Source organism: Chlorocebus sabaeus, chromosome 1 (assembly GCF_047675955.1).
Source record: "Chlorocebus sabaeus isolate Y175 chromosome 1, mChlSab1.0.hap1, whole genome shotgun sequence".
Taxonomy (NCBI): domain Eukaryota; kingdom Metazoa; phylum Chordata; class Mammalia; order Primates; family Cercopithecidae; genus Chlorocebus; species Chlorocebus sabaeus.
In genome coordinates, this window is record NC_132904.1 from 24359049 (window position 1) to 24382510 (window position 23462).

At 38.1% G+C, this 23462-nt stretch overlaps 1 long non-coding RNA gene across 1 annotated transcript in view; it reads left to right on the plus strand.

Moving 5' to 3' along the window:
* The window catches only part of LOC140711955 (uncharacterized), a 298011-nt gene that overhangs the window by 240789 nt on the left and 33760 nt on the right, over window positions 1–23462 (plus strand). Inside the window, exon 2 of the long non-coding RNA XR_012093300.1 lies at window positions 22561–22697. This is a non-coding gene — a long non-coding RNA (uncharacterized lncRNA). The remainder of the gene's footprint in view (window positions 1–22560; window positions 22698–23462) is intronic.

Consider the following 23462-nt stretch of genomic DNA (forward strand, 5'->3'; position numbering starts at 1 on the left):
TAAAATTAAGAAATAATGATTAATTGCAGTTTCAAATGTTATGCTTTCTAAAGACATCAATTTAGATATAGATATAGTGACATAGTTGTAGGTGTAAGTATAGATACATACTTTTTTTAAAAACTACAATCCATGCACATTTCCCACCCCAAATTTGTGCTCATAAAAACAGTTCTTGGCTGGGCCCAGTGGCTCACGCCTGTAATCCCAGCACTTTGGGAGGCGAGGTGGGCAGATCACGAGGTCAGGAGATCGAGACCATCCTGGCTAACATGGTGAACCCCTGTCTCTACTAAAAATACAAAAAATTAGCAGGGCTTTGTGGTGGGCGCCTGTAGTCCCAGCTACTCAGGAGGCTGAGGCAGGAGAATGGCGTGAACCCGGGAGGCGGAGCTTGCAGTGAGGGGAGATAGTGCCACTGCACTCCAGCCTGGGTGACAGAGCGAGACTCTGTCTCAAAAAACAAACAAACAAACAAAAAGGTTCTTCTTCATTGGCCTAATTCAAATCCTAAATTCATAACTCAAGTCTAGGAGGTAAGTGACCAAACTGACTAATGACATGTTGGAATGTACCCTTTTCCCCCTACATCTAGCAACTTTGCTGCTGATGGTTTTATGGGCATACATCTTTATCATTTTGTTTTTTTTTTTTTCAAAAAGAAACATTGCTATTATCCTTCAAGAAATGGGAAAAAATGATCAAAATTCTTGGGAAGTCCATACTTTAGGCACAAGTACTATCAATGTAGCCACATTAAAAAAATGGACTCACATTGGTCTGATGTAGATGTGCTTCTCGTTAAAAACAGTCTCCCCACTGGAGTTGAACATATACATACAGATATTTTAAAAGGGAAGTCTACATGTAGCCACAAGGATTTACTGTATTGGGTCACTTCAAATATTCCCAATGGTCCAAGAGGGAGAGAAATTTTGGCATATTTATCAAGGCTGAAATTTTTACTGTAGATACAGAGACACTGCAGTGTATGAAGAAAGCCCTTGTCTAGTGAAGGGGATAGTATATCCCAGACTTCGCCTTTAAGTGACTAAAATGTTCTCTACTCCTGAGATGCACAACACACCTTGTTTTATTTTGAAGTAACTACTATTTTTTTTCTGGGAGAAAAGTTGCTCTTGGGAGTTCAGGAGTGGGGTACTTTGATGACAGAAATGAAGAGCTCTGGAAAAATATTGCTCTTGGAAAAAAATAAAGCTATAATCAAGGTAATTAAATGTTCCAGTTGCAATGATAATATTATGTGGTGGTTTGGTAAAGGTCATTATAGTATAGTATAGTATATGAGCAGTGATTTTATACCTACTGTTTCTATAATTAGTTCATTATTAAGTAAAAGTATAATGAGGAGAGATGTTAAATCCTGGATCAGTCAGATAGAAAGGTGGCTTTAGCCAGCAGAGTGTTATATTGAACATAAATATGTATAAAGCAAAAAATAAGTGACAGATGATATCTCCTCCTCAAAGTGCCAAGTGGCACAGCCAAATCAGAATTAGAAATGTGAGGCCTCAGTCTGAAGACTTTAGAAGATATATTGGGAGTACCCGAAAAGCTGACTGAAACACAGCGAAGGGTCTTGTTTATTAGAAAGCACGCAAGTGCCGATTAAAGGTCAGCCTTTTTCCTAAAAGCAGTAACAACAGAACAGATTACCAATAGGACTTGGAAGCAGTGCAGACAGCATGGTTAGGAGAGAAAGGAGAAATGTTGGAGAGGAGAAGAAAGCAATGGCGCCAAGCTTTTCATTTGAAACATCATCTATTGCCCAAAGCCAGGTCAAATGGCCTGAAATCCAAAAGCAGGGAAAAGTGAGTCTCTCAGAATTCTTTGACTTTAAAGATAAGACTGCAAAAATATTTGCTTCCCTTCTTTTAACTGTTTTGTTATATTGTTGCTTTAATAAATAGAAAAATCTTTACTTGTATTTCTCGCAGGCTGCCTTATGAACTCCTAAAAACTCATTGAAGCCCAGGACATGATTAATTGATTTTGTGAGTTCTATATGGGCATGGTGATTAGAAGAAAAGGAGAAGGGGCCCATTCATTTATTCATTTATTATTTTCAGTAAAATATTAAGTTGGTTTAAAAGAAATATGCCAAGAAAGTGGTTTGACTCCATTTGAAAAGAGGGCTACCCAGAATGGAAAACCTGTTTAAGATTTATATTTGCTTTTAAAAACACAACCATAGAGATTTGAACCTAGGCTATGGAGGTTATAACATGAAACCAAGGATCAAAACAGAGGTGTTTGCCCTTGTAAGTTACCATTGATGCTCTGTCTACTCCTGTTATCCTTCTTCCTTAAAGACAAAGACCAAAAATCAATTCATCTAGCCCCATGGTTACTACAATCTTTTTCCACAGTACCTTGGCTTTGGGATGAATATAAATCAGAAGAGAATGGAGGGAGGAAAATCTCTCTGGTTTCTATTCCATTGGGTCATTATTTTTTAAATATAAGTAAGATCAAACTGTAATTTATAACTGAGAGTTCTGCAAGGTTTACTTTTTTCTCTCCCCACCTACATTTTCCTCTCTCATTATAGATTAATGATGGTGAGCAACAGAGCTTTGCTCAGGTATCAGTATGAAAAATAGTCGGTAGAAAATACAAAGATTTTGTCCAGCAAGAGTCAGGATGGGAGAGAAAATTCTAGCTTTAGAGACAAGGAAAATAGAGTATTAAGATACACCTTATCTTGCAAACTTTATTTGTAGCCACTATTAGTGTGTAGACCATTTAAAATTTAAAATTTGTGGTTGCATTTTTTATGTATGTGTATTTCTCTCTCTAAGAAGGAAAGCAAATGACCAGATACTGGTTGAGGACACATTGGTTTGGAAGATAGCCAATAATAGATACAGTTATCAAACATACCTCTTTCCATGTTTTAAAAATTAGTCTCTGAAACTGCAGCAAATATTATGTGTGATTTACTTTACAAGAAAATGGTAAGATGTACCTGCACTAAACGTTGGATGTCAATGTCATTTATAAACATATTTATAACTAGAAATTTCCTTTGGGATCAGATTAGTATCATCAGAAGCATGTGGAAATCTTGTCAAAATTAATATATCTCAACCTCATCTCTCAAAATTCCAATTAATCATCTTATTCACAGTGGAGGCCCCACCTATGTTTTTTCAAAAAGTATTTAAGTTATTGTAAAGCACATTCGGAATTGAGAACCACTGATAACCCAAAGTTTTCACAGATGAAGGAGTGTTTTAGTTACCTCTGCAAAACACGTTACCTAAGGTAGATGCTTAACAAAACAGACATTTATTATCTCATAGTCCTGTGGATTCAGAGTCCAGGCACAGCTTAGCTAGTCCCTCTGCACAGAGATACTTACTACTACAAACAAGGGGTTGGCCAGTCTGCCTTGTCTTCTGAGTTTGGAGTCTTCTTCAGATCTCTTGTTGTTGTTGGTCTAATTCAATTTCTTGCAGCTATAGGAAAGAGGTCCCATTTCTTACTGGCTATCAGCCAGGGGCCACTCTGGGCTCCTAGAGGGCACTGTAGCTCCCATGAGTTTCTCATAGTTCCTCTTAGACTCTCTTACTATATGGCAGGTAGCTTACTTCTTCAAGCCTAACAGGAGACTAACAGCAGTCAGCTAAAATGGAGTCATATATAAGGTAACACAACAAAAAAGTGACTATCCTGTTACTTTTGCCATATTCCCTTGACTAGAAACAAGTTGCAGATTCTGCCTACATTCAAGAGGAGTGGATTATGCAAGGATTTGTCTCATTGGGAGGCAATTTGACCAAATCAGATTATAAAGCGAATTGAAGGAACACTGATTTTCTTATTCTTCTGGGTGGTCTTTCAAGAGAGAAAGTAAAAGTGAAAGGAGAATCATTCATAGATAACATTCAGAGTTTAATGTAGAGTATGTGTTTCTGCATCTTAATTGAGCTCCTTATAGAATGTGAAAACACTAATTTATAATTTGCTTATTTCCCTCTTATACAGGTAAAGTTACTTGTGTAAAAATACTAAATAGTTAATTTACAATGAGTCTTTAGCCTGAACATATGGTAGTAGTTTGCAAAATATTAATTTCTGTTGAAGTGAGATGTTTTTGGTGAGTGCAACTACATTTTGAATAATCTACCTTTATGACTTGAATCATTCAAGTGGCAAAATGTTTTGTTCTGAAGGAAAATGAAACAATTGACAAAAACTATTGATAGCAATTTGAATTCAAGGTATTTCCCCATTCCTACCATTTTATAGCCACTTAAATATTTTTGGAGTTGTCTTTCACAAATATTTGGAGGAACCTCAGGAGGAAGTTGGTTATTTTAACTGACCACTGGCTAGGATAGCCTATGCAACTCCAAAACTTAGTTGATTCCCATCTGTTTCTAAGTCTCTAAAGTATCCTAATTTTTCATTTGGGAAGATTTTCTAATGGTTTTTTTTTTTCTCCTGTTAATTTAAGATTATTTTATCTCAACACACCAATAACAATTATGTGCATATGTTGAATGTATTTAGGAAAATATAATTTTATATTACCATATTAATGCATTTATATAAGATACTATTAGCAACAATTCTTCTCTTGCCCAAAGGAACATTTCCTAAGTTCCCCAAATTTGAATCATTTTTGAGACATTGCAAACATATAGCCACAAGTACCCACCAATCAGATATGCCAAATGTCACCATTTTGTCAGGTTCATTTTATTAACATATCCCTTTCTGGAAAGAAATATAATTTTGTAAACACAATTGACTCCTCCTTACTTCAAACATGCCCTCCTCTCCTTACTAGAAGTTAACCAGGATAGAATTAACTACTATCCGGAAGTATGTTTATACCCTCACCACGCATATTTTATACTTTCCCTCTATATAAATGTACCTATAAAAATATGTAATATTAATTTAAATAGTCTTCTATTTGAATAAATTGTAGAGATACATTTGTTAACTTGCTTTTTGTGTTCAACATTGTTAATGTGAAATTTTGCATAGTGATTTATGAGGCTTTAGTTCATTTGCTTTGACTGTTGAAGAGTAGTATTCTATCATATAGCTGTACCATAGAACATTTATCTATTCTTCAGTTGAAGGACATCTAAGTGTTTACCATTTCTCATCACAATAAACCAGGACCTGTACACCTGAACACACACCTATATATGGAAAAAAGTCAAATTTTCTACATTCACACACATACACATGCACAAATATATATACACATATATAAATAACACTAATATATTTATATATACATAAGTAACATTTTCTGTCATATATTGTGTTGTATTTAATTCTATTTGATTCTGTTTCTTATAGGTAAAAATTGTAGGTAAAGACTTGCTAAATTGACTGGCTAATCTAATAAGGGGCGGTTATTAGCACTTTGAAAAATTATGCTGTAAGTTATATACCCAATGACAGAACAGTTATAGGAAATAGAGATCTTCATTTTGCTGATATTATTAAATTGCTCCTCAAAGAGTTTAAAAATTTTACACATTCATGAGTAGTATAAATGACTTTCTATTTTCTATGTTCTCTGTTTTCTTTTCTGTTCCCTACATTCTGTAGTTTTCTCAAACTGTCCTTCTCTGGTTTTGGAAAGATGATTAGAGGAGAAGATGAGAGGTGTTGTGATTCTCTGAAAGAGTCATGGTATGCCTTGGTAGGACTCATTGTGCCAAAAATGTGCATAAGCCTTATAACAGAATAGAAAATAGAATATGGAATCATCTAACTATGAGACAACAGGTGTTTCTTTAGATGAGCATCTCACTCCTACCCCTAATAATATATATATTTTTAAGAAAGCATTGACCCCAGGGTTTTGGGTTCTTCTCAGGCTGGTAACTTCTTTATTAAAGTTGCTGAAACCACTTCCGTATTTTTCTAGGAATAAGATAAAGGGGAAGCATCAGGAATCTTCATTCATTCACTTATACCTTTGATTTCTTGAATATATTTTGCATGGCTTATTTACAGATCTGTTATTAAATGAGGTTGAAAGCATCCTACCAGAAGATAAATTGTCATCCTTGACAAACTTTAAAACAGAACTACATTTTGTTGTCTGACTTGCTTCTTTGGGATTATTTGTTCCTTGTTTCTTGAAGGTCTGGTGGAGTTTGTCTGTAAAATCATTAGGCCTACATTTTGTTGGGGTTTGTTATTTTGCTGATAATCTCTGTGGTCTCTTTGTCATTGTGCTGTTTTACTTAATTTCTGCATCTGTTACAAACTTTTCTGATTTGTTTTCACATGCCTTTTTTTTTTTTTTTTTTTTTTTTTGAGACAGAGTTTGGCTCTTTCTCCCAGGCTGGAGTGAAGTGGTATGACCTCGGCTCACTGCAACCTCCACCCATTGGGTTCAAGCCATTCTCCTGCCTCAGCCTCCTGAGTATGTGGGATTACAGATGCCTGTCACCATGCCAATCTAATTTTTGTATTTTTAGTACAGATGGAGTTTTGCCATATTGGTCAGGCTGGTCTCGAACTCCTGACTTCAGGCCATCCACCCACCTCTCCCTCTCAAAGTGCTAGGATTACAGGCGTGAGCCACCATGTCCAGCCCACATTCATTCTCCTTTTTTATCTTTTTAAAATCTTTTTGTAGTTAAATGCTATATAAGATATGCATTTAAAGCTTAAGTTGTCATGCATGCTTCCTTGTTGAAGTAACACTAATTGGCATTCAGTTCCAAATATTTTATAATATCAAGTATAATTTCTCCTATGTATGCAGAAATAATTGAGTAAAATGCTCTATATATGTAATTGGGTCGAGTTTATTCATTGATTTCAAATGCTCTGTAAAGGTTTTATATGAGGGACCTCTTCACAACCTTTGATCAGACAAAATCGTCAAGAAGATTGGATTGGAACTAGCTTTAATTTTGCTAAGAATCTCTATGATGTCTTTACAATTATTCTTCCTATTCCTCTTTATTTCTGCAATCATTTTGATGGTTGATCCTAAGTACTCAGTGAAGTGTGTTAAAATCTTCCACTGTGTTTATGAGATTGTCTAATGTTTCATTTTAGTTCTGTCATCTTTAGTTTCATATATTTTGAGACGATAGTATTGTTATTAGGCACAAATTTAGAAATTCTCTCTCTTCTATTAGTATAACTTCACGTTGAATGGAGATTCCCTCTGGTGTTAGAGCCTTTTGCCTGTTTCTATTCAGATATGGCTCCTTCTGTTTAGCTTACCCCACTGACTAAATTATTTTTATTTCTCACACCTGGAAGTTCTTCCCCCACCATTTTTTTCCGAGCTATATATTTGTTGTTGCTGTCGTCTTTCTTTGTTTCATATCCAATATTTTGACATTTCTACCTGTTTTATAATAGAAAGTGTGTCTAGGTTAGTCCAATCTGCTATATGGTCAGAATCAGAAATCCAAACCACAATTAATTACCAAAAGCAAGAATTTACATTCTAACTAAATAAATTGGCCAGGCGCGGTGGCTCATGCCTATAATCTCAGCACTTTGGGAGGCTGAGGAGTGCAGATCACAATGTCAGGAGTTGTGTCACCAGCTTGACCAACATGGTGAAACCCTATCTCTACTAAAAAAAAAAAAAAAATACAAAAATTAGCCAGGTATGGTGATGCATGCCTGTAATACCAGCTACTCAGGAGGCTGAGGCAGGACAATCACTTGAACCTGGGAGGCGGAGGTTGCAGTGAGCTGAGATTGTGCCACTGCATTCCGGCCTAGGCAACAGAGTGAGACTCCATCTCAAAAATAAATAAATAAATAAATAAATCTTATCCAACTGACGTATTCCAACCAAAATAACACAAAACAGAAGCCCTATTGATTTTCTATTTCTAGGAGATATAATTTAACTTATTAAATTATTTCAGAACTAGCACTTTATTATGATGATTTCTACCAACAACACCACTACTACTATTTCAAATATCCAATATTTATAGAGTGCATACCCTGTGATAGCTACTTTATAAAGTACTTTATGCATATCAACTAAATCTTCACACAAATACTATGAAGTGTCATTATGATTCCCTTCTGACTGATGAAGAAACTGAGTTGTCGTGGTTAAATAACTTGCCCAAAGTTACTTAATTATTAAGTGACAGAACTAAGATTTGAACCCAGATCTTCTAATTCCAGAGCCCTGATCCTCACCACAATGCCACTACTGCATTTAGACAAAATGAAGAGATGTCCCTTCCCTGGGTCCCTCACTTTAAAAGGATAAGAACTGAATTTCCCTGGCCAGTTTCTTTTCATGAACATGGACTACATGGAGCTAAAGCTATGTTCCTCCCTATAGTTCCCTACCATATTTTACACCATGTCCCAGTGTTCATTCAGACCCAGAATTCCCTGCCCAAACTCTTTTTCAGGGTCTGCAAGGGTCTGTTTTCTCACTGTGTCTTCCTGAGAGCAGCTATCACTACTGTAATGGGTACCTCTAGCCCAAGGTGGGCTTTACATAAGGTTTGTGGTCAGACCTTGGACATGTAGGCTAGAGTGTCCACATGCATTCATATTGGGTCACTTATACAAAGCTGGACTTAACAGGGGTAAGAATGAATGAGATATGGGCTTCAGGAAGTGATCTGCGCACCTAGGATTGATGTTGCATTTCAGTAAAAACACTTCTAGGAATCTGAGAATTCTAATTTTGAGCTTGACCTTGCAGGGCATTGTGCAGATGATAGAAGGATTTTATTTAATAATTATTTAGCATCATTTGTAACTTTAAATATTCAGACATTTGAATGTGAGCCTCCAGTCATTAGGTGGCTACAAATGCTAAGAGTGAATTTGTGTAACATACATACTGTCCACTTGTGGACTTGCCCCTAATATGACAGCTTCCTCATTCCTTTTCTCCATAGAATTTAAATAAATGTCCCTGGAATATGGATTCCATTCTTTACTTCTCTCTGAGGATGTTCTGATTTGCTTATATTTGGGCTTTAGAGCTGGGCTTTTGTGTAATAAGAAGGTAGCAGAGTCGGCACATAGACTATAAAGAATTAAGCTCACAGGATTATTTCATCTGCATCTTTCCCAATAAAGCATATAGCAGTTAGTAGCAATTCAAAAAGTGCTTGTGGGATAAGTGAAAAATAATAGCTACCATTAATGGAACATTTATGATATGTCAGAGGCAGTGCTTATGACTTTCTATAGGTTATCTTATTTAATGACATAAAACACTTTTAGTTAAATACCGTTATTACCACCTTCTAAAGAGGAGAAAACAAGCTCAGAGAATAACTAGCTCTAAGTGAGAAAGTCAGTGATTGACGTCTGGAGTTAAACTAAGTATGACTTTATAATGCATGCAGATGATTTATAATGTTGTTTTATTCCCAAAGAACTAATAAATTTAAAAATAGCTGTGATTTTCCTTAAAGTGAAGTTCATCCTAGAAACCTAGCTGAAACAGTTGTTGTATGTGTCATATCATATGCTTTGCACATCTTATTTTGATGCTTTCCTAGGCAGGTGAGACTTGAACATCTAAATACAATAACATAAGTATGTTTAAACTTAAATTTTGTTTCAAATCATTAGAAAATAAATGATATTCTATTTATTAATGTTGGGATAAGAATGAAAAGAAAGCAGGACACACACTGGCATCATTTCCTTTTTTGCAATCAATATATTAACACATTTTTATTGAGTTATATGGGTTATCACTATTTATCATGCTTCTGATTTAAGATGACAGATAGAATATTGTCATGGTAATTCTAATAATTCAATTCTTTATTGTATGTTTATGTCAAAAGTCCCATTGAGATTTGGAATGCTGATGACACAAATGCAATAAAAGAAACCCCTTTATTCATTTATATTCAGTAAAACAATATTAGATGATACATTCCCTCTTCCTTATGGTTAGCAATTTGAATCTCATGATTCTCTATTAAATTTATTATTTGTTGGGACATAATTTGCAAAGATTTTATCTTTAATGTTAGTGTTTCTGTTTTGGCTTTCATTATAAATTATGTGTTCACATTTACATGGTGAAAATATATTCTGGTGGAAATTATCATGGTGAATGGGCACAAAACTATCAAACTGAAAAGAAGCTGGAAAAATGTGCAGGAGATGATTGCATTTATTGATACTGAAGCTTGAGTCCTGTGGGGGTGTCCATGTCTGCCAGACTCTAAGAATCAGGAAGAGATCATTGTATGCTTACTTGCCTTCATTCTTGCTCTCTGATATATTCAGCAGAAGCAGGAACAACATGTGGCAAAGGTATCAATGATTTATAGAATTTGGCCTGTCATTAGAATGAACTAAAGCCATCCTCAGAGGGTTAGCAAGAATTTTGGACAGAAATATATTTATAACCATGCATTAGTAAGACTGAAATTCTGTCACAGGATCCTTAGGGTTTTGCTTTTCCAGCCAGAAATTTCTGTGGCTAGTGGTGCCTTTGCCCAAGTTGTGCTTGGGCCCGCTGGGGTTTTTCTGTCCACTTAGCCCAGCAGGCTGCACTCGGCTCATGCTACTGGCCTAGATCCCATGCCTGCTGAGGGCAGTCCAGGTGCTGAGTGGCAAGGGTTGTGTGAACAAGTGAGCATGAAGTGTGGTCACTACACACTGACAAGGCACACCAGCTGCTGTGGTGGGTCAGGCAGCTCCAGGTGCTGGCACAGGTGCTAGCTCTGTATAAGGCTGTGGCTGGATCAGAGGTACCACAAGCACCTTCCACTGCAGGCACCTCTGTGTGGACAGGGGGAATGCAGTGGTGCCCAGAAGCTTGGAAACACAAGGAACTGCAGAGCCCCAGAGAGGGTGTCACAGCCCTGGCTTAGGGACCCCCTAGGTCTTTTATCCTTCTTGTTGCCTGCAATGTGATGAGAAGGGGGAAGTGTTTCAGTCCTAGCTGTTACAGCTCTTTCAGTCCCACCATTTGGTCCAGAGTATTTGTCCCACGTCCATAAAGAATGAGGTACATGGACAACTGGAGGCTGAGCAAGGTGGAGAGGAGCTTTCTTGAGTGATAGAACAGCTCTCAGAAGACCCAAAGTGCATAGCTTGTTTCCTCAGGGGAGACCCACAGTGGATAGCCTGTTTCCACAGGTAGGTCATCCTGAGAATGTCCAGCTTCTAAGTGGAGAGGAGAGCTGTAGTGGGTAACTCTGTGGGTAACTCTTTTCCACAGGCAGGTTCTCCCAATAAAGAAACCCTAAGTTGGTAACTCCTTCCCATAGCTGGTAGTCTCAATGTCTCTGTGAGTCTGGCTGAGTCTGGGGTTTTTATGGGCTCAGAAGGGAAGACGTGCATGCTGATTGGTCCATAGGTGACCAAAGGCAGGCTAGAAAAAGCACCATGAACTCTGACTCCAGGCCCTGGACTCCACCCGGAATTGGTAGCCTAGACCCCAGGCTTCAGGCCATCCCCGGCTTGAAGGTGGGGTTTCCCCAGGGACCTGCTCCTTTCTGCCAGGAACCTGTCTGCCTTCTGCCATCAACATGCCATCCACAGCCACAGGTTGTTCCTGCCACCTCCCAGCCTTCTTCCTGCACTCGTCAGGGTCCAAAATCCAGAGGGGACCAAGGTGGCAGGGGGCTGGCATGTCAGCACTGCCCCAAGTGCATGCACAGCTGGCTGGGTCACAAGAGAGCCTGGGCTCAGCCACAAGTTTGCTTTGCACTGGAGTGGGTGCTGGGAACAGGGAGAGGCCAGACAACAGTAGCAGGATATTCCAAGCCTATGGATGTAGGGTCTTCCTGGGCCCCCAAGAGTACAGCAATGCCTGGGTCCAGAGCCATTGCTGGGTGGCTGCAGCTGTGCCTGGGAGTATGGGGCTCCCAACCTGCCAACTTGTTAGGGTGCAGGGCTCTCATCTCTGCCTGACTCCTGCTGGCTACCCAGAGCATGCAGCCCCAGCAGTGACTCCCCTGCTGCAACCAGCCTCCCAACAGTGGTCATTGCAGATGGGCTGTCACTGCTATCACTTTGACCCGCCTTCTTGTAAGGGAAAGTTACTTAACACTAGATACTGACCATATGCATTTCCGTTGTTTCTAGACATAGGGCTTCTGACATTAGAATCTTAAAACTTGTTTAAGAATTGCTTAAGCAGATTCTGAATTCCAGCAGAACATCTGATACCAACCAGTTTAAGGACCCCCAAAGAGGAACCGAATCATCCTGAGAATACAATTTCTTCAACTTCCTGTCCCACAACTTCACCCTGCACTCTTTCACCAATCAACGATTACCACACCCACACTTAGACTCATACCAAAGCCCTTAAAAACTCTAGCCCCAAACTCCTTGAGGAGGCAGACTTGAGGTTTCATCACATCTCTTCTTTGGTAACTTTACAATTAAACCCCTTTCTCTACTGAAACCCAGTGTCTCAGCATACTGACTTGACATGCACATTGGGCAACAGAACTGTTATGGTTAAAGAACCATGAAATAAACCTACTGCCAAAGAGAGAAGATGAGATTTCTAACTATTAGTGAGCCTTAGTATTTAAGCATCATGCTTCAACCTTAAATGAGACTCTTTTAGCTTTCATATCAAGCCTGGATGGTAGGCAAGAGCCAAGGGCAGGTGTTCTGAATTCTACATAAAGGTTTGAAGCCACATTTGCCTACTATGGGACACCAAATTGCTTACCCTTCCTATAATGTAAAGGATACATATAAGGGAGAGTTAATATGTGTCCTGGTCTAATGTTTACTACAAGATAGCATTCTTTATTTTAATGATGTAGTTTTGATTTTTAGCAAATATTGGCTCTTTGATTCAGGCATGTGGAAAGACCACAGAGATTGAGTGCAACTAGGAAACTGTCAATTTGTACTATTTCCATGTGAAAAGTCTGGCTTTGTGTTTTAATATATTGTGCCCGTGTTCGTTGCCCTTAATCCAGTTATATTGATGATATAGATATAATTGAACATGAAGCTAAATTGGAGGCCCCCTATTTCCCCTCGTGAGCGCCAAAGATTTGAGACAGGTCTCAGTTAATATAGAAAGTTTATTTTGCCAAGGTTGAGGACCCTCACCTGTGACACAGCCTCAGGGAGTCCTGATAACATGGGCCCAAGGTGGTTGGGGTACAACTTGGGTGTATACATTATAGGAAGACAGGAGACAACAGTATATGTAAGAAGTACATTGGATTGGCCTGGAAAGGCAGGACAACTTGAAGCAAAAGCGAGAAGACTCAAAGCAGGGAGAGGCCTTCCAGGTCACAGAGAGGTGAGAGACAAAGACTGCATTTTCTGGGTTTCTGATTAGTCTTTCCAAAGGGGGCAACCAGATATGCATTTATCTTAGTGAGCAGAGAGAAAACTGAATAGAATGGGGGGCAAGTTTCTCCTAAGCAGTTTTCACCTTGAGTTTTCCTTTCAGTTTAGTCATTTTGGGGGCCCAAGATATTTTCCTTTCATGCCCTACAGAGAACATGACTCTATTTGAAGCATCTTACAGTGTAGCACATATTCACATTTAAATATTTGGAGCTACTTACACGAGAAAAGTCCAGCTTAGACCAATCATTATACTCAACATTTTAAAGTAGTAAGACCTATAGTACATCTGGAAGAAACATGAAGACTCACATAAGGTCTGGGTTTTAACACATGCTTTGAAACTTCACTAAATATCAATTTCTTTCTGTTAAACAATGATTCATTCCAGGCAGTTCTTTTAAAGTTGTTTTTAGGATTATATGAAATAAAACATTAAAAAATGTTTTTTACACTTTTTTTGCTAGCTTGGAGGTAGCCAGATAGAGTCTGCTAAATGAAATCAAAAGCAGAAGTATTTAAAATACACAAAGGCGGGAGATTGTGCCTAAACAAAAAGTTGACATTCTTTAAAATGTTTATTTTTCATCATGAAATTTTAAATACCAGCTGCATTTCTGCAATGCTCAATTTACCAACCTCTTTTGGAGATCCTGTTTAACTGGAAGAAGTGTGACAAATTTGGTGGCCTTGTGTTATATGGATATTTTAACAAAAAGATAAACAACTCATCCAGTTACCTTTGACTCTAGAGGGATATGACACTTTTAGGTGGAAACCTGCAATATACTTGGACATCTGCATAATGACTAAAATTAGCATGGGTTTACATAGTGCACAACTTCATTCGAATTTTGATGCTTTAGAAAGGAACAGAAGGTTGTAAATTTCCTAAGGGAAAGTTTTTTGAGAGTGTGAAGGTCTTAAACAAAATCAGCCCAATGTGAGAGGCATGTTGTGAATGGCTGAAAGGACATAAACAGAGTTCATCAAGCAACAAATGTATTGCCTTTTTTTTTTCTTTTTTTTTTTTTTTAAAGTGACCTACTTCTGTGATACAAGCACTCTTACACTACTAGGGACACAAATATCAGGTGGCCTCTCTGTTCTGCTTGTTGAGAAATGACGCAGAATAAGCCTGCTCACTCAATACATGTGGCCATACATTTTTCGTATAAATACTTGTATGAAAAAGAGGAGGAAATTAGGAAAAAAAGGAGAAAACAAGAATGGGAGAATAGGGAAGGTAGAGTAGAGAAGAGGTGGGAAGAACAGAAGGGTTGGAGATGGGTGGACCAAAAAAGAAGAAAAATAGTGTGGAATCTGCTTTATTTTTATGGTTAGCAGTCATAACGATGTGGGTCCAAAAGATTCTGGGCTACAAGCTGCTAAGAGGTAGTTTACTCCATGATATGGTTTGGTTCTGTGTTCCCACCCAAATCTCTTGTTGAACTGCAATTCCCAATGTTGGGGGAAGGACCTGGTAGAAGGTGATTGGATGATGGGTGTGGATTTTCCCCTTTCTGTTCTCATGACAGTGAGTGAGTTTTCATGAAATCTGATGGTTTAAAAGTGTATGGCAATTTCCTCTTCACTCTAACTCTTCCTCCTCCTGCCATGTAAGTTGCCTTGCTTCCCCTCCACCTTCCACAATGATTGTCAGTTTCCTGAGGTCTCCCAAGCCATACAGAACTGTGAGTCTATTAAACATCCCTTGCTTTTTCCAGTTTCAGATAAGCCGTTACAGCAGTGTGAGAACAGACTAATACGCTCTGCCAGATATTTTGAGACCTGCCCCATTTTCAGCCACACTCTTCACATGGGGATAAGAAATGACTCTTTTCCTCCAGTTGGTGCCAGTGTTGGGATCTTCTACCTGAATTTGTGAGCAAAGTACAAAGTTGTTCAGGACAGTGGGTTTCATACTTCATAGAGGTCTTCAAACTTCAGAGGCAACAGTACAACATAGCAAAGTGGTTTTCAAAACTTTTACCACCACGGTTTCTTCTAGTATTTTCTTTCTGTCATGTGAACCCAATATTTTTTTTCCTGCTGAACAGAGCCCATAGACTTAATAATAGCATGTTTTCCATGTTTTTATTTATCAACCAGATAAATTATTCCCTTGTTCTTCCAGGTTGATGTTAAACACATGGTTACCTCCTTGAGTTTACTTGAATCCAGCCACAATGGCACTTGATCATTCAAATAGGCTTTGTGTTATTATGAATGATGACAGTCACTGCCTTTTTGAAATATTAAAATTAACACATGGTATTACTTAAGCATGAGATTAATACACATGCAAAATTATATTAAAGTAGATGTGAAAATGAATTCAGATAAATCTTCAGATCAGCTAAGTGAATAAATAACTAGGTAAATGAAGTTGAAAAGGGACCCTATTTGGTCTGTTCTCACACTGCTATGAAGAAATACCTGAGACTGGTTAATTCATAAAGAAAAGAGATTCAATTGACTCACATTTTTGCATGGCTGGGGAGGCCTCAGGAAACTTACAATCACGGTGAAATGAACCTCTTCACAGGGCAGCAGGAGAGAGAATTAGTGACAACAGTGGAAATGCCAGACACTTATAAAACCATCAGATCTTGCGAGAACTCACTCACTATCAAGAGAATGGCATAGGGGAAACCACCACCATGATTCAATTATCTCCACCTGGTCCTGTCTTTGACATGTGGGGATTATGGGGATTATAATTCAAGGTGAGATTTGGATGGGAACACAGAGCCAAACAATATCACTCCCTCCTGACACCTCCAAAATCTCATGGCCTCAACTTTCAAACCAATAATGCCCTTCCAACAGTTCCTCAAAGTCTTAATTCAGTATTAACCCAAAAGTCAAAGTTCAAATTCTCATCTGAGACAAAGCAAGTCCTTTCTGCCTATGAACCTGTAAAATCAAAAGCAAGTTAATTACTTCCTAGATACAATGGGAGTTCAAGCATTACGTAAATACACCCATTCTAAATGGGAGAAATTGGCCAAAACAAAGGGGCTGCAGGCCCCATGCAAGTCCAAAATCCAACAGGGCAGGAATTAAACCTTAAACTTCCAAAATGAGCTCCTCTGATTCAATTTCTCACATTCAGGGCACACTGATGCAAGAAGTGAGCTACCATGGGCTTGGGCAGCTCTACGCCCGTGGCTTTGCAGGGAATAGCAGCCCTCCCGGCCTCTTTCATGGGCTGGAATTGAGTGTCTGTGACTTTTCCCAGCACACAGTGCAAACTGTCTGTGGATCTACCATTCTAGGGTCTGGAGCATGGTGGCCCTCATCTCACAGCTCCACTAGGCAGTACACTAGTGGGGACTCTGTGTGGGCGTTCCAACCCCACATTTCCCATCTGCGCTGCCCTAGCAGAGGTTCTCTATGAGGGCTATGCCCCTCAACCAACTTCTGTCTGGATATGCAGGTATTTCCATACATCCTCTGAAATCTAGGTGGAGGTTCCCCAACCTCAATTCTTCTGTGCACCCTCACGATCAACACCACATGAAAGCTGACAAGTCTTGGGGCCTGCACCTTTTGAAGCAATGGCCTGAGCTGTATCTTGGCCACATTTTAAAAAGTCCAGCTGGAATGCAGGACACCAAGTCCCAGGACTGCAAAAAGCAGCAAGGCCTTCAGCTCGGCCCATGAAACCAGTTTTTTTCTCCTAGGCTTCTTGGCCTGTGATGGGTGGGGCTGCTGTGAAGACCTCTGACATATCCTGGAGATATTTTCCCCATTTTCTTGGTGATTAACATTTTGCTCCTCATTACTTATGCAAAGTTCTGTGGTGAGCTTGAATTTCTCCTCAGAAAATGAGGTTTTCTTTTCTATTGCATCATCAGGCTGCAAATTTTCCAAAGTTTCATGCTCTGCTTTCTTTTCAAACATAAGTTTCAATTCCAAACCATATCTTTGTGAATGCATAAAACTGAATCGCTTCTAAAAGAACCCACATTACCTCTTGAATGCTTTGTTGGTTAGAAATTTCCTCTGGAAATCATCTCTCTCAAGTTCGAAGTTCCACAGATCTCCAGGGCTGGGGCAAAATGCCACCAGTCCCTTTGCTAAAGCATAGCAAGAGTGACCTTTACCACAGTTCCCAACAAGTTACTCATCTCCATTTGAGACCACCTCAACCTAGTCTTCATTTTCCATATCACTATCAAAATTTTGGTCAAAGCCATTCAACAAGTACCTACGAAGTTCCAAACTTTCCCACATTTTTCTGTCTTATTCTGAGCCCTCCAAACTGTTCCAACCTCTGCCTGTTACCCAATTCCAAAGTCACTTCCACATTTTCAGGTATCTTTATATCAGCACCCAACTCCTGGTACCAATTAACTACATTAGTACATTCTCAGCCTGCTATGAAGAACTGCCTGAGGCTGAGTAATTTATTTAAAACAGAAGTTTAATTGACTCCCAGTTCCCCATAGATGGGAAAGCCTCATGAAACTTACAATCATAGCAGAAGGCGCTTCTTCACAGGGTAGCTGGAGAGAGAATGAGATGCTTATAAAACCATCAAATCTCATGAGAATTGACTCACTATCATGAGAACAGCATGGGGAAACTGTCCCCATGATTCAATTACCTTCACCTGTTCCCACCCTTGACATGTGGGGATTATGGGGATTATAATCAAGTTGATTTGGGCAGAGACACAGAGCCAAACCATATCAGCCCCCTTGGGGCCTCCTGAAAATCTTAAAAGAAGTTTAAGAATTTTTTCTCTCTTGTCTCACTGATTCTGTTATGTGGTCCATTCTCCTTCCTCATTGTCTCAGATAAGTAGAAAGATGCAGTAGAAGGTAGAAGCAATTGTTGGAGCATCCAGTCCTGCTCCTAGCTAGACATGAGATTTTAGGGTGCTACTCTGTCTCCCATGAGCTCTGGTTTTCCATCTATTAAATGAGGACATTGGGTTGTGTGATCCTGCTATCTCTTCTTATTCTTTAGTGCTGTGACATTTTTTAAGCACTACTTTGTCGGAGCCTCATTTTTCTTATCTATAAAAATGGGAAGAATGCCTACCTCATAAGGTGACTTGAAGGATTAGAAGATAGTAATCAAGTATTTCTTCCTATAAAGTCTATTTTGTTCCTGAATTTAGTTAGCAAGAATTCACAGAGCAAGTTGAGATAAAGAGTATAAAACTGTTTGAATCTATTTGAGTTCAATATTTTATATAGCAAGTGAATTTTGGGTAGTAAGTATTCATTAAATGTTTTTAGTTCCTAGATATCTATGAAAGCAGCTTACATATAAGGCAACCTTCACTAAAGATTTACTCTTGTTTCCTTGACCCTGAGGCTAAAGACAACCTTGTTCAGCTTTGCAGCCCTGGCATCTAGCATAGTACCTAACAGTCAGGAGGTGCCCAGTGGATATTTGTGGCTTTCAGGAAAGTAATGAGACCCTGCTAAGACTTTTCTGTAAAATATTCAATAATATCTATCCCCAATTGAGCTATTGTAAAGAATGGTCAAAAGATCAAATTCAAAAAAGGTAAAATCACAACTCTCATACAGATATAAAATGAACAGACGTTAAAGACTTTTTATAGCTCATTTATCAATGAGAGAACCACAGTATTATAGCCACTTCAAAGGAAAATTCAAAATAAAGACACAAGCATAAATGAGAAATATTGAAATAGATATGTTAATGCAAGCAAAACTAGCTTCTTCCACAGTGGAGAAGGAAGTCAAATGAACCACACTATTGAACAGAAAAAAATTTCTACAGAGAAAAATTATTTTGCATTTCTAGCAGTTATTTACAATTTGCAGAGTTGTAAATTCTGTAGACTTCTTCCATAGAATCACCTTCTGATAAGCAGAAGGGTGTACTAAATATAATATATAGTTTTCCACCGATGCACCAATTTTTCCCTAGTGAATAAATTAGATAATGCATGGAAATTGCTTAACTGGTACCTAGCTTATAGAGGATCTCCAATAGATGGGTAATTTATTAAGTTTTAACAATGGCATATGACAGTGGTAGATTAAATATCTTCTAAGTATTTCATCAATTGAACAAGAATTGGACAATTACTTATTCTACATTCCAACTTTGATCTTCATTCTCCCATGTAATTCAGGACTTTTTTCTTTCTTTTTCTTTCTCTCTCTCTCTCCTCTACCCTACCCCATCTCTTTTTAATTAGTTCTACTATGTTTTCTTACTATGTACCAGGAAGGATCTGCAAATTGCTGAATATGTTAAGACACTTCCCTCTAAACTTATTATGCTAAATATTCCTGGACACATTATCCTAAATATTCCTGTAATAAAACAGAATGACATTGATCAAAACCAAGTCTGATAAAAAAATTTACATAGATTGTTTATTCATAAACTTGTGGCAAGGGGATACTTCTGCTATATCTTTCATTTAAGTAAAGTTTCCAAAGTGTTAGGAAGGGGAGTACATGTTAGGATATAAAATGAGAAAACAGTCAGACTTACCTGATTGGCAAATGTTCTGTTAAGATGGGATTTTGGAAACTAGAGAGGCTTTCTAAATGGTATATTTTACAAGTATTAGTTGGCTGCAAGGGGGCACTTGTGCAGTATGGGGATGTTTCAAATCAGAGAAGTTTAATGTGGGGGGCAGAGGGTTTTCTGTAGCTGACTATTTTCGGGAACAAGAGGGTATTAATGGGTGGTTTGTCATATCATAATGAATCTTATGGGCTGGTCAAAGAGAACTATCATGGCTGACAGTTTCTTAATAAAAATTAATTAATATAAGAGAGTGTTAAATTAAATAAGTAATATAGTTTAGATGCACAGGAAGTTATTTTGTTAAATTTGGTTAAAAGAGTACTGTAAATTCTAAATAGATATGCAATTTCAGGCAAAAACAAATGTAATGGAGAAAAAAATTATGTGATGTCAAATAACAAAATTTCAACAATTTGGATTTGACAATCTAATTGACTTTTATTAATTATTCATAAATTGGGCAGCATCTCATCTATAAAAATAGGAATGCACTTCATTGGATATAGCAGAACAGTCAGTTTTTGAAAGGTAGCTTGAGCAGAAACAAGCAAACAGCATATACATAAAAGCAGATTGGTTAACATCAGGTTACTTTCCTTGTTAGGCAAGTTAAAGTAGAGGAGACTTCCTTATCATGCTGGGTCAGGATGACTGGCCCTTTTTCAGATGGTTTATGTGATTCTCTTGTTATTTTGGAAAAAAAAAAAAAGCACTGTTTGGAGATTTTCCTGTTTTTTGCATGACACTTAACATGAGTGGCTCCATTTTCCTTTGGTCTACTGGGGCCTATTGCAGGAGTTTAGTCCAAAACAACAGCCTTCTACAAATTTTATTTAATAGTTGTTAAGGTGTTTCATCATAATTATGATATATTGTGACAGGAAATTCATTATCTAGTTTTTTTTTTGGAATTCTTCATTAGCCTAGTGCCAAAATAACTCTTTTCATTTGTCTTAGGCCAGATTCAACACAAAAAATATTTTGATATTAATTATTTAAACAGAACAAAGCAATAATCAATGGTCTTCCCCACCATCTGACTAAAACAAGAGAATATTGTATTCAGTTTAAATGGACTTGTCATCTAACTTCCCCTATTTATAAGTCTTTGCTTTACAATTTGTTGCGGGAAGTCAAGGACCCCAAATGGAGGGACTGGACTGTGGCAGAGGAAAATAAATTGTGAAGATTTCATTTTAATGTGGACATATATCAGTTCCCAAATAATACTTTTATAATTTATTATATCTGTCTTTACTTCAATCTCTGAACATAAATTGTGAAGATTTCATTTTAATATGGACATTTATCACTTCCCAAAATTAATACTTTTATAATTTATTATGCCTGTCTTTACTTTAATCTCTTAATCCTGTTATCTTCATAAGCTGAGAATGTACATCACCTCAGGACCACTATTGTGTTAACTGTACAAATTGATTGTAAAACATGTGTGTTCGAACAATATGAAATCAGTGCACCTTGAAAAAGAACAGAATAACAGTGATTTTCAGGGAACAAGGGGAGACAACCATAAAGTCTGACCGGCTGTGGGGTCGGGCAGAATAAAGCCATATTTCTCTTCTTGCTGAGAGCCTATACATGGACATGCAAGTAGGGAAGGTATCGCTAAATTCTTTCCCTAGCAAGGAATATTAATAATTAAGACCCTGGGAAGGGAATGCATTCCTGTGGGGAGGTCTATAAATGGCCACTCTGGGAGTGTCTGTCTTATGTGGTTGAGATAAGGACTGAAATACGCCCTGGTCTCCTGCAGTACCCTCAGGCTTATTAGGGTGGGGAAAAATCCCACCCTGGTAAATTTGAGATCAGACAGGTTCTCTGCTCTTGAACCCTGTTTTCTGTTTTTTAAGATGTTTATCAAGACAATAAGCTGAACACAGACCCTCATCAGTAGTTCTGTTTTGCCTTTTGTCCTGTTTCCTCAGAAGTGTGTGATCTTTGTTCTCCTTTTTTCCCTGTGAAGCATGTGATCTTTGTGACCTACTACCCATTCATACACACCCTCCCCTTTGGAAACCCTTAATAAAATCCTGCTGGTTTTGCGGCTCAGGTGGGCATCACGGTCCTACCAATATGGGATGTCACCCCTGGAGGCCCAGCTGTAAAATTCCTCTCTTTGTACTCTTTTTCTTTATTTCTCAGCCGGCCAACACTTATGGAAAATAGAAAGAAACTACGTCGAAATATTGAGGGCGGGTTCTCCTGATAACACTTTGAAAAATGAGACTAACAAAAGCATCTGCTAGACAGTGTGGATAGCAAGGTCTTAAGAAATATTACTGTGCTGATTGAATAGAATAATACATGTAAATGCAACTCACATAGCCCCAGGCCCATGGTAATGTCTCAGATGTTAAATTCCTTTCCACCTTCTTAAGGCATGCAGTAACAAGCAAATTTTAATCAAAACTATTATATTGAGTCTCTAATCAATAAACTTTTATTTAGCCTTTACTAGCCATCTGGAGATCTACTATTAGGTGTAATTGTGTTTACAAAATGATCATAACATTTGATATAGTTTTTAAAAGAGAAAATATTTTTCCCATTACTTTCTATCATACAAAAAACAAAAATGGTGTGTGTGTGCGTGCATGTGTTTAGTGTGAGCTCTAGGTATTAAAATCTACCAACATTTATTGACCATTAAATAATACTAATTATATCTTTTTATTCTATTTTATGTAGCAGTTACTGGAAAAGCCAGAATAACTTATGCGGATTAACAATATGGAAACATCCTGAAACTACTTTGGAATCGCCATAAATTAAGTGGGTTCAAGTTTTGCAAACAGAGAAACGGGTCTATGAACAATTTGCTACAGGTAAGTGAGAGGTATAATTTCCTCCATTAGAATCCTTCAAAGATTCATTGGCTATAAGGTTTTTAATTACATTTCAGACAATTATATTTCTCCTTTGCTACAGCTAACAGCTTCTTTTCCCTCCCGAATGTACACATGTGGATGCCAGCATATGGCTAAATGTCTGGCCATTTCATCTTGTTCATTTGGGCTTCAGTCAGTTACAAAAGGAGAAAGGAGGGGGAAAAAGTTGCCACCTCATAAAACTTTTACCAGTAGTGATTTATGCAGAAGGGCGGGAGTCAAACTGTTTCTTGAACAGATGTTTCTGAGCACGACCCCAGGAGTTGAAAGAGTGGCAGACTGTCCTGCGTGGGATTCAGAAAGAAACAGGCAGACAAATGGTGATGCCCTGGCTCCTTTTCTTTGTAACTGGGGCAGTGGTTCAATCATTAATATGGAACAAAGTGTTTGGGAATGGTAGCTGGCTTTCGATTCTCTCTTTGAAAACCTGGGGAGATTGGAAAGCTTGATGTGGTGACATCATGAAAATATTTTCTGTTGGGCTATTGGGAAAGTTCTACTTGTCTGAATGAACCAGTAGGGAAGGATGAAAGTTTAAGTGACTCAAAACAAGTGGCAGTTTGTAAGCTGGAGGATTGGGTTGTGGCATCCTCTGTAGTTAATAATTGTTATACCATCAAGAGTCAAGGGGACTCACACCTATAAATGGAAGCCATCAGCTCTGCAAAATTGAAACAATCTCTTCTTTCATCTGTGGGGTTT